We start from the raw sequence: 10,284 nt of genomic DNA, 5'->3' as shown, positions 1-10,284 counted from the left end.
CCTGCCAGGGGCTCGAGCCCTCCAGGACAGTCAGAGGGACGTCCTGGGTTCCGACACAACGAAGCCTAAAATGAAGTAAAAAAAAAAGAAAAAAGCTTTGAAAAGCTGTGAAAGCACACCAGACCCAGAGTGACCCCTCCCAGCCATGGCAGTGTGACACTGCAGTGCCACCAAGCCACAGAGCCCTGCCTGTTATCGGGCAGAGCAGATGTTGGAGCACATCAGAAGGCAGCAGGGGCACATTGTCCTGCTCTTCTCCCAGCTCTGGCTGCACACACGGATTTACCTCGCCAAGTGCTCCTCCTTTGTTCTCTGCTCTCAGGGAGCCACTGGAGCTCGGCAAAGTTCAGGATGCTGAACTAGATCTGGCATCCAGAATTGTGGATTTGAGGGGCTTTTATGTAAATAAAAGAAGCCTGGAATGTATCCATTTTGATTTTTTTTTCATTCCACAGCACTGGTGCTGCTGGCAGTGGATATTTAGGCACTGCCTTCACGCTCCTGGCTGGGATTAGTTTGTTTTTAATGGATATTTGCTTTTGTGTTTTGCCCGTGTGACCAATTCCACGTTCGAGCTCCCTCCCAGCCAGCAAACACGAGCAGGGCTGGGGAATGTCAGCTCCAGCAGAGGCTGATCAGCTGTGCCTGGGATGGTTCAAATCATCTGCAGCCACTGTAAAACTGCTAATTGCACCACTCAGCCAGCTGAAGACAGCACTCAAGTGGGAAAGGGGGTAATATTTCACCCCTAACTGCTCAATATCAAATAAAATGGGAGATTACAACGCCAGTATTGTCATTTGTGAGTTATACACAAACCCAGCCTGGTTTTTCTGCTACTTGGCATCACCACTCCTGACCAGAGATCAGTTTGTCCTGTCCATGGCTGCTCTGTGTAAATCTTGAGCTTTATTTTAAGCATCCAATGGCAATTCTCAAAGTGAAGTCCATCACCCATCACCCGCACACAGGAGCACAGCCACATCCTGATCCCAAGGGCTTGGAAATGCCTGGGGAAATAGAAAATAGAGTAAGGGAACTTCAGAACCCGCTGGAACTAAGGTTGGGAGTCAAGGGGGGAAGGGATTGAGTGTGACCCCCCCCTCCTATTTAAGCCCAGGTGGGGGCTTTGCCTCCCAGGTGAGGGATCTTCAGTGGGGTGTGGAGCTGTGCTGGTGAGCAGGGGCTGTGTGAGCTCTGTGGGTCTGGCAGCTCTCTTGCTGCTTGGTTTTTATGGGATGGATTCCTTGCTTTAATTCATGCACATTTTTATAGTCTGGGCCTCTGAGCACAAGTAATTTTGTTGGGTTTAGCTCATTTCAATGTTAAGGCAGACCTTGCTCCTCAGTTCGTGAATTAGTTTTGTGCTGGGAGATGTTATCTTACCTTTTACTTTGCTTGTGTCTCTTGCAGTCCTCTCCTAATGTTATTATATAGGAATAAACCCTGCTCTGTCCTGTGAATTTCAAATTTATCTGTAATTTTTTCCTCCTGCCCTGCTTCTCTTCCCTCCTGCTCCCACCTATTACTGGAAGTCTAAACATTTCCTTGAGCAGAGTGAAGAGTGGCTCCTGAGACCTGCCACTGTTTTCCAGAGTGCTCTGCTTTGACTGACAAATTGTCTCTCTTTCCCCTCTTTTCAGACTGTTATTTCTTAAAAGGTCTCTGTGTCTCCCCTGGCCCCACCAGGTGCAATTCCACCTCTTCAGCTCATTCCTGCCATCCCTGAGCTACTGCTGGGTGGCAATGGGGTAATTAACCCACCCTAATGAGCGTGGGCTAATAAAAATCCATTTCCACAGGTGGGAAGCCCCTTCCTCGTCCACAGCCAGAGCTCCCTGCTCCTCCTCAGCCCCTGCAGCCTCACAGCAGAAGCCCTTGGAGGTCCTGTGCTCCCCTGCAGCCATGGGAGGTGTTTTTGGGAAGAACAGGAGGCCCTGTGTGTTCCCCAGGGTGGTTTACAGGGCCAAGGGCAGGAGGGCTGCCCGGGTGTGCTGCGATGCAGCCACCTGGACTGGGGAGAGCCACTTCTACTCGGCACGCATCGGGAGGACCCCGCGGCGCCCCCAGCCTCCGGCTGCCACCATGGTGCTGGAAACTTCTGGAAGTGAATTTGGAGAGGAGGAAGGAGATTCAGTCTCCTCTCTAAGGACACAGCACAGCGAGGCCTCAGCCCCTGTGGCTGCCAGAGACACACGAGGGGCTGAGCTGTCCTGGGAGCCCGAAGGCAAACCTCACCCAGAGCTGCTGGAACGCCAGGGACTCACTGGAGAGGCACAAGGATCCCAAAATCCCCAGGACAGCAGCGAGTCTGAAGCTGCTCTGCATCCCCCTGGCAGCTCTTTGTCCCCTGAGCCCCACTGTGGCGACCAGGGGGTGACACGTCTCACTCGGACCACTGTGGAGGTTGATGTCCATGTGTCTGCTGACCATGGGGAGCCTGGCCAGGGTCAGGCTGCTGCGACATCTGAGCTGCTGAGGGCTGCAGGGCAGGAGGCTGGGGCTGCTGGTGCTGCAGAGGACACCCGTGTTGGGAAGGCTCTTGGGGAAGTGCCCATGCAGAAGGCAGGTGACACCACGGCTGCTTCGTGTCCCCTGGAGGAGCCAGAGCTGCCCCCGAAGGCTGGAGAGCCAGGGGAGGGCATGGCAGATGGGCAGAGAGCTGCACAAGAGCAGGGGGAACAAGAAACTGGAGCCCCACCTGATCTCCAGCTGGGACAAGGTGAGATTGATGCTCCTGAAGGTGTGGAAGGAACTGCTGGTGGGGCAGGGAAAGAAGAGATGGCTGAGGCCTGTGGTGATGGGCAGACAGCAGAGGAGAGCCCAGCCTGCCTGCCAGAAACCCAGCAGGAGGAGGAGAACATCCAAGTTAGCAGTGAGGGAGAGCCAGAGGAGCACTGAGGGAGCACGTGGAGCCTGGAGCAGCAGCCACGGAGCACCCTGAGGGTTTGTGTGCAGCCAGAGCTGAGCCTGCTGCCTCCACCCTGCCAAATGGGGCTTGTGCCCTGAAGGACCCAGAATCAGGGTGGAGGTGGCAGAACCTGCTTTGAAAAACTGAAAACTAAGGTGCTAAACTTAAAATTTGTGTGCTCTGCAAGTGGCACTGCCCTCCTTTCTCTGCTGGGAGTGTGGGCATGGGCTGTTTCATGGTACAGAAAGTGTATTTATGTATTTATTAATGTATTTATACCCTGCCTAGAGCTGTGCACTTCATGGGTATCTCCCTGTATGTGGCTGCACAGGGTTAAGTGATGTCTAATTTATTAATTACACTTGTCCTCTCACCCCACTTTCTTGTCACCACTATTGGAAATGCATTGTGTGATGTCTGTTGCAATTGGAATCAATAAATGTTAAATCATTTTAACACTGACTGCTGTGAAATGCTGGGTTAATAACGTTCTGATAATTCATTTCGGATATTTGCATTGACTCCAATGCCAGAACTGATGAGTTTTACCCTTTTCAGCTTGTAAAGTGTTTGGTAAAATGCTGAATATTGATACCAGTGGCCTCCGAATGAAAGCTGCTCCTCCCCTGGTGATTTCCTTGCAAATCTTGGAACACCAACTGGGCTTGCTGTGCTTAGACCCAATAAAATGAAAGATGAAAGGCTAAACTTCCAAATGTGACTCATTTAGAGCATTTGCTTTACAGAATTTGGCTTTGCACAGCTTGGCATTTGCTTTATGGGTTGTGCTGGCTGGGTGGAGGTCAAGGAGCTCAGACTGGAGGCCTGTGGAAGGAGCTGTAAACAACAAAGAAAGCTGCTTGTGGTCATTTTGCTGCAAATAATCAATAAATTTCTGGCACCTGCATATCCAATGCTAATCTCTAATTACACTGTGCTAAACAGAAGGGAGTTTTCCCATCAAACCTGACTGGTGGCACAGCTCTCACTGAATTTAGGAATTATGTGGTGCAGCAGGGAATCAGGAAAATAACACAGCCTCCTTTCTTTCAAGCAAAAGATTTTTACACCACATTATTCTGCTAGAATTCATGGGGATTAAAAAACATTTTTTTAAAAAGGGAAATAATTATTTGTATGAGCTGGAAAACTCCAATGTGAAGGAGAGCAAGGTCCTCCCTAAGGAAAGCATTTCCAGCTCTGGTGTTCTGTGAGCACCCGCACTAACAGCACTCGCAGGAGGCAGGAAATGATGGTTAAAGGAAGCCAGGAGCTGGGCATGTTGAATTCAAGATAAGCCAGGAGCTGGGGATGTTGGGTTAAAGGAAGCCAGGAGCTGGGCATGTTGAGCTCAAGGCAAGCCAGGAGCTGGGGATGTTGAGAGCAACCCTTCTATTTACGGCTTTACTGTCTTTAAGTGCCTAATCACATCAGGAGTTTGGTGCACCCTTAAAAATATTTCCTGTGGCTCCAAGGACCAGGCTACCACATTCCAAACCTCTCTGCTTCAGCCAGACTTGCTTAATTTATTTTTTTTTTCCTTATGACCCAATCTGATTGAGACCCTTCCCATGGAAATGTCTCATCTTCCCTTAAATAACTCAGAGGATGCTCCTTGGTTGCTCCTCATGATCCCAAAGGTTCTGGGTTTGGCTGCCTCTGGCAAAGCTCTGCTGTTAGGCTGGAGATTGTCCTCATGTCATAGAATTCAGATTTACAAATCAGTGAGTTGGCAGCTCCTCCTTGCCAGGAGAGTGTGGAGGCCTGAGGAAATCACGGGGAAAGAAGCAGAGAGCGACAAAAGCCTCTGTGCATCGCTTGCCTCTCTCTTAGATGTTCAGATCAACCACTGTCATTGTCTTTTGTGCTTGTGATTTAGTAAAAGCATCTCAGAGCTCATGGAATCCCGTTAAAATTACACAGCAGCTCCTTCCCCCTGTGACTGAAGGTGTGGGGCTAATCAAGAGTGACAATAAAATACATAATTACATGACACTGTTGGTGCCACACTGAAAGGGGTGACAGGGATCAGTTTCCACCCCAAGAGGAATCATGCAGAATAATTCTGCAGGCTGGAGTCTCGCAGACATCATCTCAAAACCTGCCAGGTGATCACCAAATTACAGGAACAAAAGTGGGGCTGTGCAGCTCTTCAATTCTGCTGGAATTCTGGCGTTTAATTAACAAAGCTGCAATCTGAATCATGGATGTCTTCTCATGCTCTGGAAAAATGAGTGATTTTTTTTCTTCCTTTCTCAAAAAAATAATGGAATAATCTCCCACATGCAATGCTGCAGGAATTTTAGGAAATAAGTTTTTGCAGTACCCTGACTTCAGTTACACCAATCTGATTGTTTGCAATGTAAAAAGCTCCTTGGTAAATAAGGAAAAAAAAATCAGCAACAATTCCTCTTACAATATTCCAGTCCTGCTGCTTTTTTTGTCATCACATTCATCTGGGGTTTCCAGATGTGCCCCAAGTTCTGTAAAGCCCAGGTTGTGTAAAGCTAAGCTTTACCCTCAGTTTTTCCTGGTTTGCACTGTCCTTATCTGACCTACCCAAAATTACACAAGGGGGAGGTTTGGCTTTGGCAATTTTAATGGCTTTAAAAGCCTTTGTCAGAGGAGACTGCTCATTTCTGATATTTGCATTGTCTCTAGCGACAGAACTGATGGTTTTGCCCTTTTCAGCCTGTGAAATGTTTGGTAAAATGCTGAATATTGATCCCAGTGGCCTCAGAATGAAAGCTGCTCCTCTCCTGGTGATTTCCTTGCAGGTCTTGGAACACCAACTGGGCTTGCTGTGCTTAGACCCTGATAAAACTAAAGATGAAAGGCTAAACTTCCAAATGTGACTCATTTAGAGCAAGGTCTGGAAGCACCTTAATGCTTTGAAACTCCTATTCCTGCCCTGAGAGCAGGGAAATCCCGTCCTGCAGCAGCAGAACTCCTGCACTGTGGAAACCCAGGGCACTGGGAATATTTCTGTCTGCTCTGGGGTGCCCTGACCCCCAGGGCAGCACTGACTGTGACCCTCATTCATGGAGAAAGCTTCCAGGAATTCAAGATGGACTGGAATCCACAAAAGTGTGAAATGGATTACAGAGAGCAGTGCAGGTGTGTCGCCTGGGGAGAAATTGAGGTTTTGGGATTTTTAGTGTGTTGTGGATGGGAGCAAGATGGAGATGTTGTCCCAAGCTCCTTCTTCATGCTTCTTCTTCCTTCTTCTCCATGGGTTTGGGTGGCATTTTGTAATTGGGCAGAAAAGTCCACACTGGGGCTCTGTGGGATCAGTTATTGGGTTAAAAGGGGAAATAATCCAGGTGTCAGCTCTTAATTGGATGGTTTAGTCTAAAAAGGCCTTGTAACAAGAGATTGTTGGCCATTTTTGTGCTGCTCTCCTGCACGCTGAGCCCGCTGTGGACAGCATGCAAACTTTGGATCAGGTAACAATAAACAAGAAGCTGAAGACCAAAAAAGTCCTGTGTGTCTCCTTTTCCTGGCACAGAACTGCTCCAGGAGGGTTTCCCCCGACAGGGGAACCCCCAGGGAGGGGCCCAGCATGAGACCCAGAAACCAATACTGTGGCATTCACATATTTTGGAAAAAATCCCTTCGCCCAAGATTCTTCTCCTGGGAAACTGAGAAGCCTCAGAGAAAAAGGAAAACAATAATTATCTGATTTGCTTCTCCTGTGTTTTGCTGCTTTGGAATGTGTTTGGAGATTGTTTATACAACAGGGGATTGTTTCTTTGGTTTCTAGTGTGAGTGCTTTGACTCTTTGGCCAATCAGGGCCAAGCTGTGTCAGGCTCTGGAGAGAGTCACGAGTTTTCATTATTATCTTTTTAGCCTTCTGTCTGTATCCTTTCTGTATTCTTTAGTATAGTTTAGTTTAGTATTCTTTAATATAATATAGATCATAAAATAATAAATCAGCCTTCTGAGAACATGGAGTCAGATTCATCATTCCTTCTTCATCTGGGGGACCCAGCAAATCCAATGCAATCCTGCACCCTCCAGCAGGGCACATCCCTGACTGCTCCAAACCCTGCCACTGATGAGTGAAGGCAAATTCCACCTCTGACTGCTCTGTCCTTTTAGGCAAGTCCTGACGGGAGGATTTCTGAACCATGCAGTGGCGTAGCTCTAACCCAGTGCCGTTCCCAGGCTCCAGGCTGCCCTCTTAAGATGATAAGCAGCAAATTCCCTGCTAAAACCCACGATGAATCTCTGCAAATGGGGCTAAAGCAGCATTACCCACTCACACAACTGCCTTGGAGTGCAATCTAATTTTTTGGCGTTTGGGAAATCTTAGCTCCTGTTGCTAAGAATCCTTGCTTTGAACTTTTATAATTAAACTTCCTGTCATTCAGCAGGAAACCTTAAAAAAAAAAAAGAATTGGTTACAGTTGAGAAAGTAAAACCTTAGGGGTGTTGAGGAACTGCTGGAGCTGTTAGGAACTCCCGTGTTTCTCTTCCTTTGAAGCACCTTTATAAATAATCACCCTCCTCATCACAGTAAATCTGTTTCTACTGAACTCTTACACAACAAAAAAAAGTTCTGAAAACAGCTGGTCAAAAACCAAACACTTCCCTTATCCAGAGGTCAATATTCTTGTTCAATACAAAACCATTTTGCATTGCTTTGGTTGTTGGATCCCTGCCTGGCTTTCAGGAGCACAAGAATTTCCTTCCTTCCTCACACTCTCCTCTCTCCACAACATCCAAGGAGCCCAGATGAAAAATCCCAAAATCTGCAGTGATCTGACAACCAGACCCAACCACGATGTGAAAGTTATAGCAGTTCTGAAACAAAAGCCACTCAAAACACCCTTCCTGAGAGAGAGAGAAAAAAACCATGATCACAAACCTCCCCCAGCTCTGCCTCCTTTGCTGCCAAGTGCCTGCAGCACCTCCCAGGAGATGAAAAGCACCCAGAGCTGTTCCTGAGGACAGGGAGGATGTTCTGTGCCTGCAGCACCTCAGCTCCAAGGGAATTTCCTCAATCCTATCCTGCAGCTGCTGCTCTGCAGGATCCCAGGGTGGTTTGGGTTGAAAAGGACCTCAAAAATCATCTCTCCACTGTCCCAGGCTGCTCCAAGCCCGGTCCAACCCAGCCTTGGGCACTTCCAGGGATCCAGGGGCAGCCACAGCTTCTCTGTGCCAGGACCTCACCATCCTCACAGGGAAGAATTTCTTCCTAAATCCCCCCTCTAAACTGTTCTCTGTCAGTTTGGAGCCATTCCCCCTTGTCCTCTTCTTGCCAGAAGCCTCTCCAACCTGTCACTGTGCAGAGAGAGACATTGCCCACAACATTTCCCTTCAATTTTTGTGTAAATACCTAAAGAGAGACCCCACAGCATTTCTCTTCTGCTCTGGGTAAATACCTAAAGAGACCCCACAGCATTTCCCTTCAGCTCTGGGTAAATACCTAAAGAAACCCCACAACATTTCCCTTCACTTTTGTGTAAACACACAAAGAGAGACCCCACAACATTTCCCTTCAGCTCTGGGTAAATACCTAAAGAGACCCCACAGCATTTCCCTTCAGCTCTGAGTAAATACTTCAGGGACAAAAAGGAAAATAATGTCTAAATACACAGAACCCTCTGGTGTGAAACTTCATATGATGCTCCATGAACACGGAGCAAGAACAGTTCCCCGTCCTTCAGGCAGCTGTGGAAGGGATCAGTAATTAATTAAATCATTAAGTTTGGGTGGGAGCAATTCAGTGTTGTTGGCCCTATTTAAGGTCCAGGTGCTCTGTCCCAGGCTGTGCTGGGAACTTCTTGGAGGAATTTCCTTTGCAAGTGAGTGTGAGCATTGCATGGCACAAATTTGGGTTTTTTTGGGAAGGAGGGACTTCATTTCTGAGGGCTTTGTTTGGCTTTTCTAGTGAGGGAGAGCTCTGCCTTTAGGGTTTCAGCAGAACTGTAATTATGCTGTCTTGTGTCTTTGGCTTTGAACTAAATTCTGCTGGTGGGACTAAAATGAAACATTCACAGCATGAAATGGTCAAATGACAAAGAGGAAATAATTTCCCTACATATCAAAATGAACTGGTATCTTCAGGTAATAAATATCTCTATTTTTATAAACAAGCCCTCTTTGGAGGCAGCAGCAGTAGAATGTGTCTTTTGTCATACTTTGAGCTTCTTTTGCAGTGATGATAAATAAATAAAAGTGTAACAGAAAATAAGTTATTATTTCCCTTTCCTCTCCTGGCATTTTACTGCCCTACCAAAATGCCATGAAACATTTCCTGGCTATCTCCATTTACACAAAATCCTGATGCAGCAGTTGCTTACAAAACATTCATTTATTTGTTACCTGTCCTCTTTGCAGCTTTGATATCAAAGAGCATCTCTCTCTCATTTTATTTTGGTTTCTCTCTCCCAGTAGAAATGGATGTGTTCGTTTTTCTTGCTTTTCCTTTCTTGCAACTCTGTAGTTTTAAGTGATTAAGTTCATGTAGTCTTATAAGTGAGTACCTAACCACCATGGAATCACACATTTTTATAGATTCTACCCATAAAAGCAGCTCAAACAGTGCAGCAAAACTGCTCTGGATCCATTAGCTCCACTTTAAAAACTGTAATTCCTAAATTATAGATCTGCTTTTCTGCTGTTCCTCTCACTCACTGTGCTGCTTGAGCTCTCTGCAGCACCAGCTGTAATCAGATCATGTTGTGTGGTGCTTCTGCCCCATTTTAAATATTTAGGGATAAAAAGTGGCCCAGGATTCAGAGTGGAACAGGCTGGGAGGGAGCTGAGGGTGTGGGGCTGCTGGGGAAATGGGCTGCAGTTGCTGCCCTGCTTAGGAGCAGAGTTTATCACCCTGAGCCAGGACTAAAAGTGCTGCAAATCAATGGTTTAGGTCGAGTTTGCTTTGTGGTTTCCCTGCCAGAAACAGGGCAGGGAAACTCTATATTTTTTATCCTTCTATCCTGCTGAATATAGAGCTTTTAACTTCTCTGCCTATTGCTACGTCTGGGGTCACCATTTATTGCTGTGGGTCTTCAGGGCAGTCAGGACTTGGTGAAGGGAAGGAGAGACCTTGACTCCATTTCAGAAGGCTGGTTTATTATATTATGATATATTACATTAAAAAAACCCACACTATAACTATACTACAAAGAACAGAGAGAAAAGAATCATCAGAAGGCGAGACAGGAGTAAAAAGGAAAATGAATAACAAAGTTCTGTGACTCCTAGAGAGTCTGAGAGCTGCTGCCTCCTCGATTGGCCACCAAGCAGAAACATCCCACACTGACCAATCGAGGAAGCACCTGCTGCATCCCACAGCAGCAGATCACAAATTGTTTACACTTGAACCTGAGGCCTTCTCAGGAGAAGAAAATCCTAGCAAAGG

This window comes from Motacilla alba, chromosome 24, assembly GCF_015832195.1.
Source record: "Motacilla alba alba isolate MOTALB_02 chromosome 24, Motacilla_alba_V1.0_pri, whole genome shotgun sequence".
NCBI classification, from domain to species: domain Eukaryota; kingdom Metazoa; phylum Chordata; class Aves; order Passeriformes; family Motacillidae; genus Motacilla; species Motacilla alba.
The sequence above is the reverse complement of the archived record's forward strand: the minus strand, read 5'-3'. Positions refer to the sequence as shown.